The 23,839-nt window shown below is 44.8% G+C and overlaps 1 protein-coding gene across 2 annotated transcripts in view; it reads right to left on the bottom strand.

Moving 5' to 3' along the window:
• YIPF7 (Yip1 domain family member 7) overlaps nt 1-23,839 on the bottom strand; it is a 747,023-nt gene that overhangs the window by 477,416 nt on the left and 245,768 nt on the right. The gene's annotated exons all lie outside the window — the stretch shown is intronic.

Below are 23,839 nucleotides of genomic sequence, written 5' to 3'. Positions count from 1 at the left end.
AAAAATGTGCATTATCTGTGCCCCCTTGAGGAGAAGGAGGGAAGATACTATGCCCCGGTACAAGTACAGGGGCAGGGTACAATTTTGGCACTGGTGGACACTGGATCCCAAGCTACTCTTCTGTCCAAAAGGGCCTTTGATGAACTAAATGCAGGAAGGGCGGAGAATTACCGTATTCCTCTCACCTCTCTTCCTAGACAACTCCAGAACTTTGACGGGAAGGAAATTCCCGTCGAGGGGACTGCAGATTTGGACATCAAAATTGGGTGACACAAGGTGAAACACCCGGTCATAGTAGTGACTCCAGAGGGCACCCCTTGTTTACTGGGGAATGACCTCCTGAGAAGGTTGTCACCCCTAATAGATTGTGTAAACAAGGTCCTCTGGACCCAGACTAGCCGACCAATAAAATTCAAGCAGAGTGTCAACCATGTTAGTTTAAACGGCACGTGCCACATGGTTGAACAAAAATCTGACCAAGTAGAATTTCACTTCCAAAACAACCAAATTCCAGACATGACAGTAATAGCAGTAGGACAACAGACTGGTGATGGGGGGGGTCCTCTCTATTTCTGAAAATCAACCTTCCTTCCAGTTTAAGGTGGTATTCCACACTGGAAGCAAACACCTCGATAGTCCAGAAAGATGTGAAATCAGCTCAGAGCCTGGCTGATATTCAGCAAGTTGGAGAGCAGTTGCTCATCCCTGTTCAGTTAAATGATGGGAAGGACTCTGTTCTCGCCCGAGTGTGTGTGAACAATGGTAAGAGCTTCATCAGCGAAGCCATGTTCCGCCAACTCCCAAAAGATCCAGCCATTCCTGTATTCAAATTGATAGACAAATGGGAAATGGACCTGGAAGCACCTAATTCCAAACATTGCCTGCCAAGCAGGTGTATGCTCAAAATCTCCATTGGCAACAAGAGCATAGTCCAAAATTGTTGGGTCCTGGGAGATGTCACTGCTGCCTTTTACTTAGGCAGTGACATTCTCAATCGCTTTGCCATTAGTTTGGACCTAATAAACTTCAAAGCTTGGTCCCGATTAGCGGATAATCCCATGGGCTTTGATGATCCAGAAAAAGCATTTAGGTCAGCTCAATTGCTACCTTATGTAGTTGAAATTCAGGTTAAAGAGGAAGTCACCATCCCAGAAAGGACCTGACAATTCTCCCTGGAAATGAAAGTTAAAAGAGGACAAAAATTGAAAAACCATGATGCTTATATTCATCTAAATGCTTCTCTCCAACAGCAAGGGTTGGGGGTAAACCCAACACCATTAGTCAACATGACACCATTCCAATAGAGGTGGATAACAGTGACTTAGAGAGTATTACTCTAGCCGCGGGCACCATTATTGGAATGGCGGTTGATGACCGCCATTTCTCCATTGATTTAGGAAATTAACTGTTAGGACCAATCCACAAGGACTGTTTTGACAGTGACAGTGATGACAATACAACACCGGACCCAAGGACTGTTTTGACAGTGACAGTGAGGACAATACAACACCAGACAGGATTTTTACCCGGCATGGGGGGAACTTCCTGGTGTACACTTCCTGCCCCTATGGTAAGGAAGATGTGACTTGTGACTTCAGGAGGGATGAGGTGATTTTCCAAGTCCATGAAGGCTGCCTTTCCCACCTGAAGCCCCCAGTCCAAATCAGCACTCTGACCAGGGACTTCTCCACCCAGCTGGAGGAGGCCGCTGAGATAGCAAAACCAGAAGTCTTTCCAGGCTTCAGGCAGACGGCTGAAGAGAGAGTCAACCTAGCTGATGCCTGTGTGACTCTGGAACAGAAGCAAAAGTTAAAACAAGTTTTCTTGGATTTCCAAGATCTCTTTTCGGTAGACTCATATGACTGTGGTCGCACCGACATCCACACAACAACAATTCTGATGGACCCTGGCATGACTCCAGTGTTTGTGAAGCAATATTGCTTGCCTCTCGCATCAATGGAGTCCCTTACTGAAAGAATTAAGAACCTTGAGTCCCGGGGAATAATCCGTCCAGTCCACAGCACCTTCAATAATCCGGTGCTGGGAATATTGAAGCCAAACGGCCAGGGGAGACTCTGCGCCGACCTTAGGGAGCTCAACAAACGGGTCCATACTTCCCGATGGCCTCTGCCCTACATTGACCAAGGGCTGGCCCAGATTCAGGGGTCACAGGTATTCACTGCAATAGACCTGACCAATGGATACTGGACTGTGCCTGTCAGTAGGGAGGACCAATACAAGCTGGCTTTTACCTTCGGGGGCCAGCAGTACACATAGACCCGGACTCCCTTCGGATACCTCAACTCCGGAAATTAATTCAAAATTTTCCTACACAAGGCCATGCCCGACCTGGGTACGAGGGGTAACCTGGCTTATGTAGATGATGTCCTCATCAAAAGTTCAACTGTGGAGGAACACATAGCGGAAATCCGTTATGTTCTGACCCAGTTGAGGGCAGCCAGAGCAAAACTTTCCTTTCAGAAAGCACAGTGGTGTAGAACCCGTGTTAATTTCTTGGGGCATGAGATTACTCCTCAGGGTCTCTGTCACTAGGAAAAGAAAGTGGAAGCACTTCAGAAACTGAAAGACCCCACAACTCTGCGGGAACTAAGGAGCCTCCTTGGACTGACTAATTACAGCAGACAGTTCATTGAAGGCTACGCAGAGATCACTAGACCCCTGATTCATCTCTTGAAGGGGGGGTTAAGTGGGAATGGGGTCCAGAACAATCAGAGGCAGTACGACAACTCAAAGAAGCCTCTCACAAGCGCCTTGCCTAGCTTACCCTGTCAGAAACAAAGACTTCTTCCTGGAGACAGGGTTCTCTAATACGTGCTTGACGGCAGTATTATACCAAAAGCATGACAATGTCAATAAAGTAATATCCTATGCGAGCAAAACTTTATCCTCTGTGGAGGAAAAATTCAACGATTGTGAGAAGGCACTCCTGGCAACGGTGTGGACATTGAAGAATTACCGCCCGTTTATCCAGGGGGAACACATCATAGTGGAGACTCCACACCAGCCTCTGCAATACCTCCAAAGTGACAGAATCCGGGCCGGAAATGTGAGTAATTCCCTAATTACTTCCTAGATTCTGTCAATGCAAGGCTTTTCCTGTGGAGGTCAGATATGGCCAAAACAATAAGAGTCCCCTCGCGCAAGGTCTGGCTGACTTGCATGATTGTGTCAGAGAAAACTGTCTCGAGGACGAAAGTCTAAAAATCAAGGACAACATGGAGGCATACCTTAATTCCCCACACAGTCTTTGAAGAGGACAAGTGTGAGGGAATGCCCACTGTCTATGTGGATGGATGCTCTTACCATGTTGACAACAATGGGGAAAATGAACTGGTGGCCGGCGTAGGGAATGCATGGGTGAAGGAGTCCCCAGAACCCTCCGCTGGGTACAAAATTGGTCCCCGAAGTAGTCAGGTGGCAGAATTGATGGCTGTGCATCAAGCCATCCTCACTGCTGTCCACGAACTGATCATAATCACAGATTCAGATGATGTACGGAACGGGTTCGTGGAGCACCTGGTTAACTGGAAAACCAGAGGCATGATATGTGCTAATAACAAACCCTTGAAACATGGGAAGTTAATTCAAAAAATTGATGATCTGGTCACCTCGAACGGGATGACCATCTACTGGAAAAAGATCAAGGGTCATTCCAAAGTAGAGGGACCAGACAAAACTGGAAATGACTTAGCTGGTCAGCTGCCCAAAACCGGGGCCATCCAAGGGGATCTAATAGAGATTGAGTCCCTGTTGGGGGAAATCCAGGTCACTGTTATCACTAGGTCCCAGACAAATGCTCACAATGATCTTTCAACTGCACAATGGAGTAAGGAGACCCCAGATGTTGATTTGATTACGGCTCAGAAGGGGGATCCAATAATTGGTAAGTTTTACCAACACATTGAGGACCCTGAAAACTTTCCCCTGACGGATACTGATTACATTGGGAAAGAGGACCTTAGAGTGTTGATGAAATGTCTAAAGATGTTCCGAATCCAAGACGGTTTGTTGGTAAGGAAATCCCAAGCCTGCCATGATCAGTGGGTGGTCCCTACCTCATTCCGAAGCCTGATGTTAAGTCACGCCCATGATGCGGCCACCGCCGGTCATAGGGGGTTTCATACAACACTTGAGATCTTAAGAGAGGTTGCATACTGGCCACACATGGGGCAGGACCTCGACCAATACTTGAAGGGGTGTCTTGTGTGTGCACAATTTCAGCCAACATCCCTCACACACCAGGCGCCTCTCCAAAAGAGGGGGATGACACTGCCATGGTCAGATTTGCAAATCGACTTCATAGGCCCCGTGATTCGCTCCTCTAGGGGAAACATGTACATGTTGACGGTCACATGCTTGTTTACCAAGTGGGTGGAATGTCTCCTGGCCCCAAACTGCAAGGTAGAAACAGCAGCTGCCCTGATAATTAACCACATCTTTTCCCGTTTTGGTCTTCCTCAAAGGATTGAGTCAGACAGAGGTAGCGATTTCACCAGCGATGTAATGACAAAGATGTGGGAGATACTGGGGGTCAAAAGGAAGATACATATTGCTTACAAGCCAGCTTCTTCTGTGGCAGTAGAACGCTACAACCGGACCATTGTAAGTATATTAAAAAAGTTTGTGGCAGATTCTGGGCCAAGTTGGGATATCCGATTACCTCTGGTCCTAATGGCCATCAGATCTACCCCTTCATCTGCAACCAAAATGTCACCATTTGAGCTGATGACTGGACGCAAGATGGTGCTTCCCCAGCATTTGCTCTACAGGACCCAAGAGCAGACATTGATAAATGCCTCCACAACTCATGAGTATGTGGAGAATTTAAGGAAACACCTCCAATATGCTTTTGCCTATACTTAGGGAAATCTAGAAAGATCAGCTGATAGCATGAAGACCCATTATGATTTGAAAACTTCCAGGAAAGCATGTAATGTGGGAGACCGGGTCTATCTATACAATTTCCAAAGGAGCCAGGCCAAACAGCGAAAATGTTTGCCTACATGGAAGGGACCTTTTGAGATTATAGACAAGATCTCCCCAGTTGCCTACAAAATCTGCATCCCCAAAGGTAGTTTGGCAGAAGGGGAAGACAAGTGGGTCCATATAAATCAGCTAAAGTGTTGCCATCCCAGGCACACTCTGCAGCAACTGGAGGAGTCCTCTGCAATACCAGAGGGGGCCGCTCCAGAGTAATTCAGTTCCAACCCTAAAATATTCCACATATAGCCCATAAAATTCTATGATTCTTGAATGCAAATTGTCTCCTGATTAAAAAAAATGTATATGTTCATGTCTTTTGATTTATAAAATGTATATGCCGCCCCACTATATCAATAGTGGGGGAGAAATGTCTACGAATAGGTATTGCCGCTTTGCTTTGTCATCCTAGGAGAAAGAAAACCTGGAGACTGACCACGGAAGATGACCTGGGGACCGGGAGCAAAGATCCGAGGGGCCCGGGGTACCGCCCAAAACTCCCATCAGGACCGTTAAGGAGAACTGATCGATCCACCCTGATGGAGGAAAAGATGCTGAACTTTGTCATCTGCGGAATCGGAAGAAGATGATGCGCACATCCCAGCGCGTGGATCAAAACATCCTTTGCACCCGACTCCCCCTCTACTCGAAATCAAAACGCAGTCGGGTGGGGGGGCTTGTTGGGTGTCCTGACCCACGTTTGGACTATTATGCTGCAACATTTGGTGCTGTGGGCTTAGGAAATCCAAGAGGGCGGAAAAGCCCACATTTGCGCCAGAATCCAAGAGAACCGTGCAGTTTTGCGCACACCAAAATGGTCCCCTGACCTGCCACCCACCAGTGCAAAGAAAGATGGTTCTGTTCAAAACCCGTTTTTATTAATGTCAAAAATTGCTAAGATCATGGGCCCGGAACCAAAATCCAACTATGGTTGAGTGTTTTACTTTACTCTATTACAGATCCACATCAATGCCATGTCAAGCAAGGATCATATACTATCAAGTAAAATCCTTTCCTTTTGAAATGTATTAATTCAAGACAGCTGTCAAAAATAGGTGCAGTATCGGCATTGGACACTGACCAGTGCTGGCGCTCTATAAATCCTGACAGGAGAGCTGTCTTGAAGAACTGGGCAGTGAACAGAAGGGAGTCTTATGTAATTAAAAGTTCAAAAGACTGACCTTTCCTGAGAACTCTTAACACCCCAGAGACCCACACCAGGAGGCAGGATATCACATGGCCCTGTTGATTGAGAGGGAGGGGACTTTCCTGCAGCCTGCTGGACCAAACACAATAGACCCTTTCAATTGAATGGAGTATGCTGATTTTGGGTGTGGACTGTAAACAGAGCTCTGCCTGAAAGGAGAGACATGTGATCCCTGACTCCCCCAGTTAATAGGGGCGGGCCAGACAGGACTGTGGCTTCATATTGCAGCAAATATATGTTTAAGTTGAATGCTTCTAAAATCTTGTACAAAGCTCACAGAAATGTACAATTTGGGGATCCTGAAAAGGAAAAATGCCCTCACGATACGAGCCCAAATTCCATTTTGTGCGGTGTTCTGGGACCTACCCCCCTATTTATTAATATTGCAAACACTGTGTTTAGGATAGAGACATAGTAATTTCCAGTAATATGCTCAGGGAAGGGGTGCAGGCCTGTGTAAATTTTGAGGAAAAACCAATATGGCGAAAGTCACTAAAACGCACAAAATGTTGCCATTTGTGAACCCAGGCTCTGAGGGGCATCAGAGTTGGGCGAGAGTGTATCTTAAATTAATTTGTGAAATGTGTATGTAATTTCAACAACGTGTGTATCTGGGAAACCTGTTAGTTATGGAAAATTCATTTTCTAAGTAAAAGCAAAGGGGCGTTTCTTCATTAGACTGTAAGACTCTGATTCACTCTGACACACTATCCCTTCTCAAATCAGGTCACAGAGAATCCTTGACCTATCAAATCATGAGAGGGTTGGGCATGCAGAATGAGCCGACCCACCCACTTTCAAAACACATAAAAAGAGACTACTTGGACAGGCAAGACATTCACTTTCCACTTTCTTGCGGAGCATTTTGACGGACGACTTCACATCCAGATTCCAGACTTAACATCCAGAGATCCAGAACTTAACTCCAGAACTTAAAGCAAAGGCCTAACCCACAAGCTGAGAACTCTTCTCAGCAGGCCTTCAGAATCCAGCAATCCAACCAAACTATCCTACAGCCGGGCGAGCTGTTGGATTCTTTGCCAAGAACTTTTGCCAGAACCAGCGGACCCAGAAAGCAGTGCTGTATCCAGAATCCACTTGATCCAGACCAGCAGAACCGCAGACCAGACCGCTGTGAAGTGCCGACAGCAGAACCACAGACCACACCAGACCATAACCCGACATCCAGAACCAGAGAACCAGTACCAGAAACCACCTGAAGTCCAGTCCAACCTTATGACCAGACCCTGATGGCCTATTTCAAATTCATAGTGTGAGTACTCAGCTAGAACTGTGCAAAACCAATCTCTTAGTTTAAAATAATCTGATCCAAACCATTTTAACCTGTCCAGACTGCATCATAGAATCGTGTGTCCCTTCTCCGATTTTAAACCTATAAAGTGTCATTTTGCCATTTTGAATCATTATTTAATTTCTGAAAAACTACCTTCGTAAAATCGTCCGTATCTTTGGAATCGTAGGTGCTAGGAACGTGGTTCAACTTTCATCATAAAGCTAATATTGCTACTTGCTACTCCTTATAGTTCCTCTGTAATCACGATCGACGCACTCGGAAAAAAGTGCCGCGAATTGACAGTTTGCTTCATTTCAACCACGTGTAAAAATATCTGTCTTTTGCTTCCATTAATGAATCCCGTTTTCAACCTGATAACCATCCCTGAATCATTGGTAGGGCTGACCTGAACTGATTTAAAGTATTTCTCACTCACCCTGAACTCACTCACCCTGAACTCTAGAGGGAATTAAAATCATTTTCAGCATATTTTTCACTTCATTGCCACCACATTTAAAAGGATCTTGCCTGCTATAAAATCATACCTGTTTTCCTCTAAGCTTGCTGGGGGGAACTGGACATTTGTATCGCAATTTGTATTCATGAGAATTGTGTGCTCTCCTTCCATCTCCTTATCTTGCATAGGGGGGGAGGGAATTGTCAAAGAAAAAGTGATCATATTATCTTTTGTTGAAATCATATCAAGTTTATTTCTGTGCTGCATTTTTCCCTCATTGCTTTCCTTGAAATCATAAAAGTATTTTCTGCTACCTTATCCTTCCTATACTAACTCCTCATTGATTGTAAAGAAGTGTGCTAGTGTCAGATTATCTATTGTTGATCAACATTATATTCATATGCCTAAGTGTGATATCAAATATTAATTTATTATAAAAGTGTGATATATATATTGTTTCATATTTCCAATAAACCTTTTAAATTGCAAAACAAACCTACTTCTTGGCTCAGTGAGGTCAGGGGGATTCAAAGAGAGGGTGTCATACAAGGGTTTATCATGCAGGGTATAACTTGCTATAAAAATATTTAAATAAGGGCTTCCCTTGGGCGTCCCAGACGAGGCACTGACTTAATGGGATTGCTTGATTGGAGTCACTTGACAGGACCATATACGTTTCTATACGGTTCGCTTGGTTTATTCACCATTTCTTTTTGTAAAAGTCTTTCTTGTGTTTTACTCTGCGTGTCAAACCAGGTTTGGTTCCTTTGTTCGCTGTCCTTTCGAGGGCTTCTGCACAGAAGCCCTCCTTAGGTGCATGTATGTCTGAGGGAGGTACGATGTGAGTGCGGGGTTTAGGACTCCCTGCCCAGGGTCTCCTTGGAGACCCATGTCGCACTCTGATATGATTGGCTGTGGTGACTGTCCCGGCGGAACAGCCACCCTGCTGTGTGATTGACAGTCAGGCTGTGTGAATGGGGCAAACTGCATAAAAAGCAGGTCTCTGGGTCTGGAAAGGCAGAGTCGCCACTGAATCGAGAGAGCCAAGGAGAAGCTGACAGAAGAGGACCTCTACAACTGCTGAACCTACCGGTGAAGCCCTGCTTCAGGTCCAAATCTTCAAGCTTCAACGACAGCGAAGATCTGCAAGGAATTTTCTTCCTTTGAGCTGGTGGGAACAACCAGTTCACCGAACTGCTCGCCAGGCCTCACTTCTCTGGTCGAATTTGCTGTACAGAGCTACAGTGAACCAGATAGCCAGGAAGAACGGACCCTTTTTGCGTTTAAAGGAGCGCACCTTTTATTCGTCGCATTGCTTTGCTGCTGGTTTCTTCCCTGGGCAGTACAGGACCCTCCAGTCTTCCTCCTTCTTGTCAGTCCGACAGTCGCTTCAGGAACTGTGAGCCTGCAGGATCTGCCAGGAACATCTGCCTCAGCTACAGCATTCATCTGCTTTAAAGGTACTGTGCTAACCCGGTTGTTCGTTTCGTCCAGCTGCGGTGAAAGTGTGTGAAATCTTTCGCCAATCTAAGGGCTTGTCCTTCTCCATTCTTTAAAGTAACTTTTCATCCAGCCCACTTTGTTTTGAACTCTTGGCAAAGACTTAAGCGTGAACTACTCTGAACTGTGTAATCCTCTGCAAATACTTTGGTCCATTGACTTTGGTCCAGGCCCCTTGGTTTTGATTTCCTCACTGTAGTTCCTTTTTCTAGATTGCCCTGCTTACTCACTTGTTGGTGCTGCTAGATTTCTGTCGAACTTTGTCTTTCCCTCCCTTTTAAATTGCTGGAGTGCCATTTTGCTCACACTTCATTTTGATCCTAACTTGTCCAGAATCTATTGGATGCGGGGTAGTGTATTAGTAACGTGATTTTTCTACTGCTTGATAATAGTGACATGTATAATAACTGATGTGTGAATAAATGTATATTCTTTTACTCAGAAACCTTGAGTCTGTGTTTGTCTGAATCATAGTAATTGCTGTCCTTTGTGTAACTATTGATACTGCTCACTTTACTCTTGAGATAAGTCTGGCTGCTCAGCCATCGCTACCACTTTACTGTGTAGTACAGGCTTGTACCAAAGGTGAATTTGTACTGTCACTTGTAGTCCTAATTGTGTGTGGTGTTCCCAAAGGGTACTTCATATAATTCTGCCTAACACTGGTGTACAGCGGTGAGGATCAAGTATAGCGATTACACTTAGAGTGCTGCTATTACCTTGGATGAACTAACCACAAGGCTAAATATCACTAAAAAGCAATATTAATCATATCTGATATGGAAAGCTACAGTCAGGAGACCCTTCTTAGTTACACTGTGGATTATCTGAAAAATCTGTGTAGAGAAAGGAATCTATCTGTTAAAGGCAAAAAGTCTGAATTGATTGAGAGGTTATTAGAGAAACAAAGTCTGGAGGGTGGGTCTGAAATACCTGCCCCCTCAGCAAATGTGGAAAATAATGAGGATAATAATGTGTCTATTATTGATAAGTTAGAAGAGGCAGAGGTGTCTCATAATGTAGGCCTCACCGCTCCCTTATCTGCTCAGCACCCTAAACCTTTGTCCACTGCGACCCCTACAGTTCCTACACTCAGTCCTGAATTCATTGCTCTAGAAAAGATGAGGCTTGAATTGGAATTTAAACGTTTAAATGCTCAAACTGAACAAAAGCATCAAGAACTTAAGCTTAGAGAAATGGAGATGAACCATGCCTTAGAAATGAAAAAGTTGTCTATTGAAAATGCTTCTCTCCCAGAGTCTTCTTGGTCTTCCAGTCCTAAGAGACCCCGTATGCCTAAATAAATTTTGGGTATGTATGAGGCTAAGCTTGATATTTTGGATTGGTTGGAAATGTTTGAATATAACCATGGGATTCAAGACATTACAGGGAATCAGTTGCATCCTTGGCTCTTCTCTAGGCTACCCACTGTTGCATCTGATGTTGTGATGGAGTTGGGGGAGGTGGATAGGATGGATGTGTGAAGCTTGCTTTAATTGTTAGATTTGGGAAGACCCCTTCCCAATACCTTAAGATGTTTGGACCCTCAAAATGCATGATGGTACCCCTTGAGCTACCTGAGTATGTGTATGTGAAAAAAACAGACAGCATCCCGGCGCTACCAACAAGGACATCCCCAAGATTGTCCAAAGTCACACCTGTGACTACTCCACCTGCTGAGGCAGAGTGTGAGATACAACCCTGTGTAGTTGATCCAGTTTCTAAACAGTCAGATCTGGTGGAAGACACTGTTTTGGTTGGAGATCTTGACCCTGTTGACCATCCTGAGCTGCAGTCTTTACTGGCAGAAGGTGGTATGATATGATATGATATGATATGATAGGATATTTTTAACTTGCTTAATACCTAGAGGTTTCTAAGCACGGACTCGGGGATCGAACCTCTGTTGCTCTGTGTCAACTTGCTTCCAAGACAGGCACATTGCCGCTGTGCTATCCTCCTGACCCAGGTGGACCCAACAGGACAGACTTCATCAGAGGACAAGGAGAATGTCCTACTCTCGAAGGTCTTCAACAACAGGCTGCTTCTCCATTTGTTGGGCAAGAAGTTGGAAAGCATAGGTTGAGCTGGAAAGATGGCCTCTACTATAGTGAACCGACTGAGTCTATCCCTGGGGACGGCAAAATAATTGTAGTGCCTCTTGCATACAGACTAGAGTTCCTACAGTTGGCCCATGAGATACCTTTGGCTGGTCATTTGAGCTGCAAAAAGACCAAGGAAAGGCTCTCCTTATACTTCTACTGGCCTAAGATGGGTTCAGAAGTTGACAAATTCTGTAGGAGCTGTCATACTTGCCAAACCTCTGGCAAGAGTGGAGCCAAGAATGTGCCTCTCCCAGTGGTGGGAGTTCTTTTTGAGAGGGTGGGCGTAGACGTTGTTGGTCCCCTTGACCCTCCCACATCTTCAGGAAACAGGTTCATCCTGGTTGTAGTAGATCATGCTACTAGGTATCCTGAAGCAATACCTATGAGGAGGGTTATGGCTCAGGCAGTGGCTAAGGCTCTACTTGGTATTTTTACCAGAGTAGGGTTTCCTAAGGAAGTGATATCCAACAGGGATCCAATTTTATGTCTCGCTACATGCAAGCCATGTGGAAGAACTGTAGTGTCACTAACAGGTTCTCTACAGCCTACCATCCACAGACACATGGACAGGTAGAGAGGTTTAATCAAACTATGAAGAGCATGATAGGTGCTTTAGAGGAACCCCAAAAAGAAAGTGGGACCTTCTACTGCCATGCCTTCTCTTTGCTTATAGAGAAGTCCCTCAGCAGGGAGTTGGTTACAGTCCCTTTGAACTTCTCTATGGCCATCCAGTCAGAGTTCCATTGTCCCTGATTAAGGAGGGGTTGGAGAGTTCTCCTTCCCCCAAGCCAGTTAGAGTGACTGACCATGTGATAGGTCTCCGGAGGAGAATATCACACATGATGGCAGAAGCTAGTGATAACTTAAAAGCAGGTCAGGCTCTGGTCAAACATTGGCATGACCAGAAAGCCATCATGGTTGAGTTTACTCAAGACCAGCTTGTATTAGTTATGGTGCCAAAAAGGCAGAGGGCCTTGCAGGACAAATGGATAGGACCCTTCAAGGTTGTAGGCAAACTTGAAGAGGTGAACTATTTGGTGCATGTCATGATGCCTACCCCAGGGGACCCAGACCACGTCCAGCAACCCCGGAAGCAGGCATCAAGTTATCCTAAGCAAGCCCAACAACCCCTGCTAGGGGCTATTTGGGTCCAGTCCTGGCGCCTATGGCGCCAGGCTCATATGGAGAGTCAGTCCTGGTGCCGTAGGAGAAAAGGCTCATAGATTAAAACTTATCTGATGCAGACCATGCTGCAAACTTACCTGATGCAGACCATGCTGCAAGAGCTCCAAGCCAAAAGAGGCTTGGAAGGGACTACTTTACTTGGGGACTATTTCTTACTCGGGCGGGGCTGGGGAGGAATACTTACCTGGGACTATTTTGGAGGCTATTTAAACCACGCCCGAAGAGCAGCACACGCTTCGTGTTATTCTGCATCCAGCAGCGTAACGTTCACCGTGCCTGCAAGTCTGCATCCAGCCTTCTGCCACGCCCGCCTCGAGTTTGGAGCTCCTAGAAAAAGGGAGAAAGAAGGAGAAAAGGTTTGAACAAGAGCAATACCTTTAATCCTTACCTGAATTCCCGATCCATCGTGCCTTCGAGCTGGAAGAAAGAAGTTATTTTATGCGCGTCGCCTCGCCTGCTGCAGCGCCGCGCTGAACTCACCGGCCTTCGCAGCATCTTCACATTCCACCGCATCTTCCTGCATGTTCCCGCCGCACTCCGGCACCTAAGGAGAAGACAAGAACAGCAAGGTGAGCCAAGGGAATACACAGAGGAATATTAGTTACCCCCCCATAGACTTACCTGATTTTACCACCGGGGATACTATTCCTCTTCACGGGTCGGCGCAGCTTCCACTGCATCTTCGCTGAACCCTGGCCCCTAAGGGGAAAACAAAAGGACAGCAAGGTGAAACAAAGGGACTAACAAGGGGAACCCTCCTCACCACAATAGACTTACCTGATTTTAACGCCGGAGGTATTATTCCCCAAGACTTCATACTTTCTCTCAGCTCCTGAATAAGGGAGAAAGCAACAGGTTACATATTGACATTATTTTATCGAACTGTGTTGGAAAATACAAATCCTTACCAGAATACTACCGGTTGCCACGAGGAACTCTTCTTTAGGGTCAAGCTGCAACCTTCAAGGAATCGGACAAGAGTGAAAGTCAGGCATTTGAACTCTTACAAACTTTATACTTAACGGCGTCTTGCCGGGAATCTAGGAGTCAATATTGTTCTGGAACTCACCAATTCCTTCGAGCCAGTGAAGCAACTGGTTATCAACGCGCCCCTGCGCTCAATGCAGGATGGAGAGCTCATCTTTTCAAACCATCAGAAGAATATTCCTACGGGCCAAGCAAACGAAGCTAGGTGGGCCAGTCCAGTCCGTCATCTCGGCCCTACGCGTCACATTGGTGGAGACAGCAGCTGTCCAGTTCCGATCAATGCCTCTGTGGGAGCCAGGTGAGCATAACAGTGCACTTAGGCAGACCTAAGGAGGCTCCCAGAGTCTTTCACACCAACCGTTTGAAGGCATATGTCTGGAGACCAGAAGTGGGAGTTTTGCTTCTAGCTTCAGCTCAAGAGGAGGAGGAGAGTGAACCTCTACCTGATCTCTTCAGTGGCCGACCTTTGGATGAGAACATAGGAGTGAATCTCTCTTCTCAGCTGACATTTTAACAACAGGAGAAATGCAAAGTTCTGTTGAATCAGTTTGCCTCCCTGTTTTGACTTTCACCAGACTTGACCCCCTGGGGCCAGCATGATTTTCTCACTGGCGACTGTTTACCTGTGAAAAGCAGAGGTTACAGAATGTCAGAACATGTGAGATCTCACATCAAAGGAGAGGTCAACAAGATTTTTCTGGATCTCAGGTTTATAGAGCACTCTACCAGTCCATGGTCTAGTCCAATTGTTCTAGTACCAAAAGCAGGATCCAAGGAGTTCAGATTATGTGTGGACTATAGAGCTCTAAATGCAGTCACAAAGACTGATGCCCATCCTTTGCCAAGGACAGATGAACTGGTGGATAGACTTGGTTCAGCCAAGTACCTCAGTACATTTGATCTGACATCAGGCTATTGGTAAATAGCCCTGACAGACCATGCCAAGGAGAAAACTGCATTCTGAACCCCAGCAGGCAACTACCACTTTAAGGTTATGCCTTTTGGACTAAAGAATGCACCTGCTATATTCCAAAGGATGGTCAATCAAGTTCTGAATGGGATGGGGGACTTCTGCATGGCATACTTGGATGACATTGCAGTGTTCAGCCCTACCTGGAAAGAACATGTTGATCACTTAGGATATGTGTTGCAGGCTCTTGAGCAGGCCCATCTGACCATAAAGGCAAGCAAATGTCAAATTGGTCGGAGCAAAGTGGTCTACTGAGGAAGGATGAGGTGAAATAAGGCCATCGCCTAGCAAGGTACAAGCTGTAAAAAACTGGGCCACCCCTACTACTCAAACCCTAGTAAGAGCCTTCCTAGGTCTCACTGGGTACTACAGGAAATTCATAGAGAACTATGGGACCATAGCTTCTCCCTTGAATGTGATCTCCTCTCCAAAATTCCCTAATAAGGTCAGAAGGAATGAGGAGTGCACTCAAGCCTTTGAAAGCCTTAAGTCAGCCCTTTGTCAAGCTCCAGTCCTAAGAGCTCCTGATTATCACCAACCCTTCATTGTGTAGACAGATGCATCCAATAAAGGTTTAGGTGCAGTCCTTAGTCAACTGGATGAGAAAGGTAGGGAACACCCCATTTGCTTCATCAGTAGGAAACTGAAGGAACCAGAAACAAGTTGGGCAACCATAGAGCGTGAATGTTTTGCCATTGTATGGTCTTTGAAGAAGTTTAACCATATTTGTATGGATCTACTTTTGTGATTCAAACTGACCACCAACCCTTGAGATAGTTAATGCAAATGAAAGGGGAGAACCCAAAGCTACTAAGAAGGCCAATCTGCCTGCAAGGGTTTGATTTCACCATTGAGCACTGAGCGGGATGTCACCACCGAAATTCTGATGGTCTCTCTAGGATGTTTCTAACTGACTAGAGGAAGAGATTCATCCAGGAGTGTATTAAATCCTCTTGTCCCTTAGTCTGGTGGGGGGGGTCGAGTGTTAGGGAGAATGCTCCAGAATGGCTAATTTCCCTTACCTACTGAGTCCCTCAGCAGCTTTGCTGGATTTCTAGTATTTTTTTTTCACCTGGTAAGAGTGTGAGCCTTTTTTCCCACTCTTACATGTGTTTTGCTGTGTGTGTTTAACGTGTTCTTGTGTTCATAGACTGTGGAGCCTCCCAACTCCGACTCCATTTTCTGAGACTGACTACTGTTTCTCAGAACATGTAAAGTTGCCATTGACTTTATTAGTCTCTTTTAAAACTCACAGACCCACTACAAACTATCTTACATATAGTTCTGGAAAGAGTTAATACTTACCCCTTGTTGTCTGTTTCTCTTGGAACATTGTTTCGTTCCCTTGTCATTAAGACTTGGCTGGTGGCAGTGGTAACTACCCTATTTTTCCTACTTCTGTTTTCTTAAATAGCCCTTGTCTTGTTTTAGGCTATGTTGGTAGCCTCGAACTTAAACCCGCTGGACCATATACGTTTGTATACAGTTCTGGCTTGGTTTATTCGCCATTTCTTTTTGTAAAAGTCTTTCTCGTCTTTTACTCTGTGCACCAAACCAGGTTTGGTTCCCTTGTTGCCGTCCTTTCGCGGGCTTCTGCACAGAAGCCCTCCTTAGGCACCTGTATGTCTGAGGGAGATAGGATGTGAGGGAGGGGTTTAGGACTGTTTAGGACTAGTCCAGGCTGTGTGAATGGGGGAAAAACTGCATAAAAAGCAGGTCTCTGGGTCTGCAAAGGCAGAATCACCACTGGATCGAGAGAGCGAGGAGAAGCGGACAGAAGAGGACCTCTACAACGACGGAACCTACCGGTGAAGCCCTGCTGCGGGTCCGAATCTTCAAGCTTCGGGGGAAAAACTGCATAAAAAGCAGGTCTCTGGGTCTGGAAAGGCAGAGTCACCACTGGATCGAGAGAGCCGAGGAGAAGCTGACAGAAGACGACCTCTACAACGACTGAACCTACCAGTGAAGCCCTGCTGCGGGTCAGAATCTTCAAGCTTCGACGACAGGGAAGATCTGCAAGGAATCTTCTCCCCTTGAGCTGGTGGGAATAACCACTTCACCAAACTGCTCGCCAGGCCTCTCTTCTCTGATCTAATTTTCTTTACAGAGCTACAGTGAACCGGATAACCAGGAGGAACGGACCCTGATTGGTTTTCAAGTAGCATACCTTTTATTCGTCGCTTTACTCTGCTGGTGGTTTCTTCCCTGGGCAGTGCAGGACCCACCAGTCTTCCTCCTTCTTGTCAGTCCGACAGTCGCTTCAGGAACCGTGAGCCTGCAGGATCTGCCAGGAACATCTGCCTCAGCTACAGCATTCTTCTGCTTTAAAGGTACTGTGCTAAACCGGTTGTTCGTTTCGTCCAGCCGCGGTCAAAGTGTGTGAAATCTTTCGCCAATCCGAGGGCTTGTCCTTCTCCATTCTTTAAAGTAACATTTCATCCGATCCACTTTGTTTTGAACTCTTGGCAAAGACTTAACTGCGAACTACTCTGAACTGTGTGATCCTCTGCAAAGACTTTGGTTCATTGACTTTGGGCCAGGCCCCTTGATTTTGATTTCCTCACTGTAGTTCCTTTTTCTAGATTGCCCTGCTTACTCACTTGTTGGTGCTGCTCAATTTCTGTCTAACTTTGTCTTTCCCTCGCTTTTAAATTGCTGGAGTGCCATTTTGCTCACACTTCATTTTGAGCCCAACTTGTCCAGAATCTATTAGGTGCGGTGTAGTGTATTAGTAACGTGATTTTTCTACTGCTTGATAATAGTGAAATGTTTACTAACTGATGTGTAAATAAATGTATATTCTTTTACTCAGAAACCTTGAGTCAGTGTTTGTTTGAATCATAGTAATTACTGTCCTTTGTGTAACTATTGATACTGCTCACTTTACTCTTGAGAAAAGTCTGGCTTCTCAGCCATCACTACCACTTTACTGTGTAGTACAGGCTTGTACCAAAGGTGAATTTGTACTGTCACTTGTAGTCCTAATTGTGTGTGGTGTTCCCAAACGGTACTGCACATAATTCTGCCTAATAACAATCTCTGCAAAATCTCCTTTTAGTGTTTCCTAGCAGCTGTCAGATAGTACATTTCAGCAGCTCTGTCCCTTCCTCATTAAGCATTCTACTTTATATAGCAGCGATGACACCATCAAGTTTACAATATTGAGGGATTCCCCTGCAAGAGTTCTGGCAAAAATGATTGGACAGTTACCCTTCTCTCTCCTCCCAACTCCAGCCCATCTCTACGGATCGTCTTAGGATTCTGGAGCAGACATATGGCAGCTTCTATTTGAAATCCCCATTTGTTCTCATGTCAACATTTTGGCAAAAACTAGTTATGTGTAAAAATTTCATCATTTTATTTATAACTGCCATAATATACATATGTTCTGATTCAGCTAATCACAGGAATTAAATAAGACGAAAGCACCAATGTTGCACGGCCATTTGGAAATTTTCTGCAGTTTTTACCAATGGTTTGGAACATGTAATTTATTACCCATATTACTAATTTTACCCTACATCAGCACGCCAACTCTCACATTTGGAACATTCTCAGATAGTGAGCTAAAGAATCTGGCTAAGACTCAAGAAACCAGGCCTAATGGCCGGTAGAGGGACTGTCAGGACCCCCCTTGTTTCCGCATAATTAAAGTAACTTTGGGTCGCATCCTAAATTACTAGGATGATCCAGACATTGACCGCTGGCTCACTGCTCTTAGAGAGGAACAGCTCCACCCTACTGATGAGATCCAACCAGACCAAAACATGTGTCTGGAGTTGCTGTTGGCAGTGGTGATAAGAGGAGAATTGAGTGGCATATCGGTACTGGACTGCACCAGAACAGCAGCACCCTACTGATTAGGTCCAACCAGACTGAAACACGTGTCTGGGGTTGCTGTCCGCACTCTGTTTCAGAGGAGAATTGCCTGGAATTTCGGTGATGGACTGCCCCAGGGCAGGACAAAGACTAATATGTTATGAATATTCTCCTCTGTAAAAGTGATAGTGAGCTAAAGAATCTGGCTAAGATGCTCGAAATCAGCACTAATGGCCAGTAGAGGGTCTTCCAGGAACCCAGCCTGTTTCCACATAATTAAAGTAACTTTGGGTCTCACACTAAGTTACTAGGGTAATCCAGACGTGGACCTCTGGCTCACTGCTCTTAGAAAGGCACAGCTCCAGCCTACTGATGCAGTCCAACCAGACTGAAACATGTGTCTGGGGTTGCTGTTGGCACTCTTGTTCAGAGGAGAATTGCCTGACATTTTGATGCTCGACTGCTCCAGTGCAGGACAAAGCCTGATATGTTGTGAATATTTCTCCTCTGTGAAAGAGACAGTGAGCTAAAGAATATGGCTAAGACTCCCAGGGCCCCTCTTTTTTCCTCATTTTCCGATCAGTTAGAAACACATCTTAGAAGGCAATTACAGTTCCTTGAGTCACAGGTGGATGAATTTTATTTCACCAAAATCGACTGCAAATTATCTAAGCAATGAAACATACATTTAGTCGGTAGATTTATGGTTGCTGAGAAAAAGTTCAAAGTTAAAATAGTCTGTTTAAAAAATCTTCATGTTGGACAAATGGTAGCTCTCCTGCCTCCAGGCCATTTGCTCTCACTGGGCCAGTGGTTTTTATTAGTCTCTTTGAAGTTGATTTCAGCTCATAAATACCTGGGATGCACCAGCAAGATCATTTGGCCTGCTCAGAACTGCCCTATCAGAGACAATAAGTCTAGGGAAATTCTATTTTTTGACACATCTTAGCAACCACACTTCATTGCAATTGTAAGCAGCTAGAGGTATATAAAAGCCAGGCTTCAAACGGGGGAGTTCTTTGTGATGTTTGCCCAGAGCCCCACCATTTGCTCCTAGCTGAAATCGAAGTCACAGATTGAAATTTCTAAACTCAGGCTTTATTCTTTGACATACAATGTGTTTTACTGATCAGAATTCACTTCGCTTTTGTGCTGAAAGTGCACAGCTGTTTCTTTCAGTCATAAATAAAATACACTTTTTATTATCTGCTGTTTGTTTTTCTGCTAAAATGGGGGGTCTGAATCGTCACAGTGTACCCCCTTTTGATGGGTGACAGTTGCATTGAAAAACTATGTATTTATTTCTCAGCCAGCTACATGATGTGCTTTTCCAATCTGCAATCAGATTACATTTTTGTTTTTGCTTTCTTTGGCTTTCCCTTGCAGAAAGACACCCACATTGTCTGCCTAAATAGGCCCAGAGGAATCTTTCATGGCAACCAAGCGGGCTTTTCTTTTTAAGTGTGGTGCTGGTATTTTTCAGGTGAAGCATAATCTACCTTACATTTTTTCAGCACACACACCATGTCTTTTCCCTGACATCTTTATTTAAGCTGGGGAATAATTTTCTCATGCCTTGCTTTAACTTTCACCCACACATGCAAAGCCTTTTTTGTATCACTATTTACACATCCTGTTTTTCATGTGAAATGGGCCTTTGAATTACAAAAAGGTGTGTTTTTCACTTTTTGAGCACAGCCCAAACTGCTGGACAGATTTTCACTAAAATGAAAACAAGTTGGGCACAAAGCGCTAAAAGGAAATCCTTTGTGGATTTGGCCTAAACCTGTCCTGTAGCCAGTGCCTTAAGTGGCACTACAAATCGAGCCGGGGCTCATCGAGGGGGCGTGGCCTAACAGCGGGGGTCCTGCTGGCCCGTGAGGCCACGCCCCCTTGACAAGCCTCGGCTCAATGGACTACTGGCACCCCTGCCAGGCAGCCTTTTGTAGAGATCAGCACCCTCTCCCCGTGGGGGAGAGGGTGCTGATCTCTGCATTTGTTTTCTATAGGCTTGCCTGGCAGGGGACAGCGCCTCGCCTATTCAGCCTTAATGGTGGCGCTGCCCTTCGCCAGCTGGTGAGGGGCAGCGTCACCATTAAGGTTGAAAGGGTGAGGCCGCTGGAAGCAGAGGCCTTTTTCCTAAATACTGAAACTCCCGCGAATCCGCGGGAGCTTCAGTATTTAGAAAGCAAGGCCTCTGCTTCCAGCGGCCTCACGTTTTCTCTATAATGGTGGCGCCGGCCCACAGGCATCCCTTGATTAAAGGGATGCCTTGTAGGTGCGGCGCCACCATTATGGCTGAAAGGCATTTTTTTCTGAAGCCTGAAGCTCTCGCACACGAGCGAGAGCTTCAGGCTGTAGAAAAAAAGCCTTTTCGTGTAGTGGCTGGGCCTGCAAGGGGAGATTAGTGGGCCCCGGCAGGGCCCCGCCTCAAATCGAAATTTCGGAGCCTGCCGGGGCCAAGCCCCGGCAGGCCCCGGCCCACTTAAAGCCCTGCCTGTAGCTATTTTTAATTTGGCAGAGAGTGGAGTGTCCCTGTGCACAAAATGTTAGTCATATCTGCGATGATGGATTTCTGGACCCAAGGCTTTTCATTTCCCAAAAACCACCATTATGATGATCAAGATTCAGATCTAGATATGTTTCCAGAGCCATAAGAAAGAGTAATTACTTTACAAATATAAAGAGAATTACTTCACACATATTCAAATGTGACAATCACAGAAGTTAAAGATAGAGGACCATTTTAAGTTCATTTAGGAAGCAATCATTGTTTTTATTATTAAAACATTTACAGAGATGTCTTCCTAAATTAACATAACATTTTTGGAAGAATGATATTAGGGAGCTATTATTGTTCATGTGTTGGATTTGTTTTAAAAGCCTTATTTGTTTCATGACATTACATAGAAAGTGTGCAACAGGAGCTCAAGGGGTCCTGATGCATGTTTTCAATAGCCTTTATTTTGATTGGACAAGCTTTTTACATGACTTAACAGTGAAGGCAAGTCACTAGTGAGGATCTGTCCATTGGCCAAAATCCTTCTTCCTCGTACCAGTAGCACAAAAGTAATCCATATAATTAACCCCAAATCCCTCTTCCTTTTCTCAGTACCCCAATTGTAATCCTTGCCATTACGCTACACCCCTATTACTCGTCCCAGTACCTCATTGGTAATTTATGTCATTACCCCCACATCCTGCTTCCTCATCCCAGTACAATAGTTATCTATTTCATTACCCCCACACCCTTCTTCCTCGTCCCAGTGCCCAAAAGTAATCCATGTCATTATCTCCACATCAGTCTTCCTCGTCCCAGTGCCCTGATAGTAATCTATATAACTACCTCCATATCCTGCTTCCTTGTCACAGTACCCCAAGAGTAATCCATGACGTTAACCCACACCTCTCTTCTTTGTTCCAGTGCACAAATAGTAATCTGTGTCATTACCATCACATGCCTTTTCATTGTTCCAGTGCCCCAATACAAATCCAAGGCATTACGTCCACATCCCTCTTCTTCCTCCAAGTACCTCAATAGTAATCCATGTCAGTACCCCCATATTCCTCTTCTTTGTCTGAGAACCCCAATAGTAATCCATGAAATTTCCCCTCAGATCCCTCTTCCTCCTCCAAGCACAGCAATATTAATCCATGGCATTACCCTGACATCCCTCTTCCTCATCCCAGTTCCCCATTAGTAATCCATTATATTATCATCAACTCCCTTTTCCTTATACTAGTACTCCAGTACCCCACCTAACTCCTCCTGCTCCCAGTACTTCATTAACCAACTTCTCTCTTTCTTGTCCCAGTAAACCATTAGTAATCTATTACATTAACCACACTTCCTCTTCCTCCTCCTAGCACCCAATTACCCCACCTTTCTTGTCCTCTTCTGACTTCTACATTACCCCACCACACTGTTTTTCCATCACAATGCCCATTATTTAATTATTACACTACTCCACCTCACTGTTCCTCACCCAGTACACCATTAGTAATCCATTGTGTTAGCCCAATATCCCCTTTCCTCCTCACAGAACCTCATTAGTATTCCAGTGCATTATGCCACCTCCCACTCTTACATACCAGTACAATAATAGTAATCTAGTCTCATCTAGTGGACAATAAAAAGATGAAATACTTGATAAACCCCATTTTGCATAGCTGAAGAACACCTATTGATAACAAAGAATGTGACATCAGTTATGTTATCAGAAGAAAGCAATTGCAGAATGGTGGTGGGAAATATAGCATAATAAAACCCTTGAAATCCGGTGAAAACAATTTAGTTAAGGGAAAGTTAAGGTGAATACATTTGGTGCAAGAAAATCTTCGAAATTCAGTGAAAAAATCTTTAAAGTGATGTTAAGGGGCAGATGTAATGCAGCAAAACCACTGAAATTTGGCAGATTTTAGAAGTTATGCCACCTTATCTATGAGGCCCTCAATGCGCAGCCCTAATGCACACTGATGACATCACAAATTACATCACTGATGACATCACTTGACAAACACCACCTAGGACCTCCTCAATGGCCTTACTGGTAAGTACTCGACATGTGGAAATATGTGTGAATATATTTGTAGAGTGCATTCTAGCACAGCATTTTATGAGGCCCCAAAAACATCAGTTGATCATAGTAAACAAAGTTAGGAAAACTATAGAAAGTATTCCTTTCACATAGGAATCTACATTTTCAGATGCTATACAGTAGGAGTCTGCAACCTTTGCATTTCCAGACTTTTTACATTACAACTTCCGCTAGCCTTAACCAGCAAAGGCAATAGTGAGAGATCATTGGAGTCATAGTCCAAAACACGTAGTGAAATCTAGACTTCAAATCCTAGCACTAAAACAATTCCAACTATCGACTGTTTAGTACATTAGTTATTCTAGTCCTAACAACCCTGTGTCTTTGCAACATCAAAGTGTTTTTCAACATGATTAACATTTGAAGGCCACCTGCCCTAGCCTTTATTCACAAGGCTTACCTTTTAATTTGTTATACTGACTGTACGCTGTCTGTCATATGTAGATACATTGATTTTGGAAAGTTTTCCTTCTCTTATATGTTGTATTCTCTGGTGGTCTGGGGAAGAGTCATAATTGACCTACCCAAATGTTTACTTTGCATAAGGGACCGATTTTAGAATAGAGTGATACATGTACTGGAGTATCTCATCATGGTAAATGCTCATGAAATACAGAGTAACTGATGTGTAAGAATAGCATGGTTGGAAATGGACATCCATGCTATTCTTATCTTTGCACTTGAATTCACACTCATTTGCACAAACACGCTTTTTA

Source organism: Ambystoma mexicanum, chromosome 6q (assembly GCF_040938575.1).
Source record: "Ambystoma mexicanum isolate Mex_15411 chromosome 6q, UKY_AmexF1_1, whole genome shotgun sequence".
In the NCBI taxonomy this organism is placed as follows: Eukaryota; Metazoa; Chordata; class Amphibia; order Caudata; family Ambystomatidae; genus Ambystoma; species Ambystoma mexicanum.
Note: the sequence above shows the minus strand (reverse complement) of the source record. Positions and strands in the feature narration are given on the sequence as shown.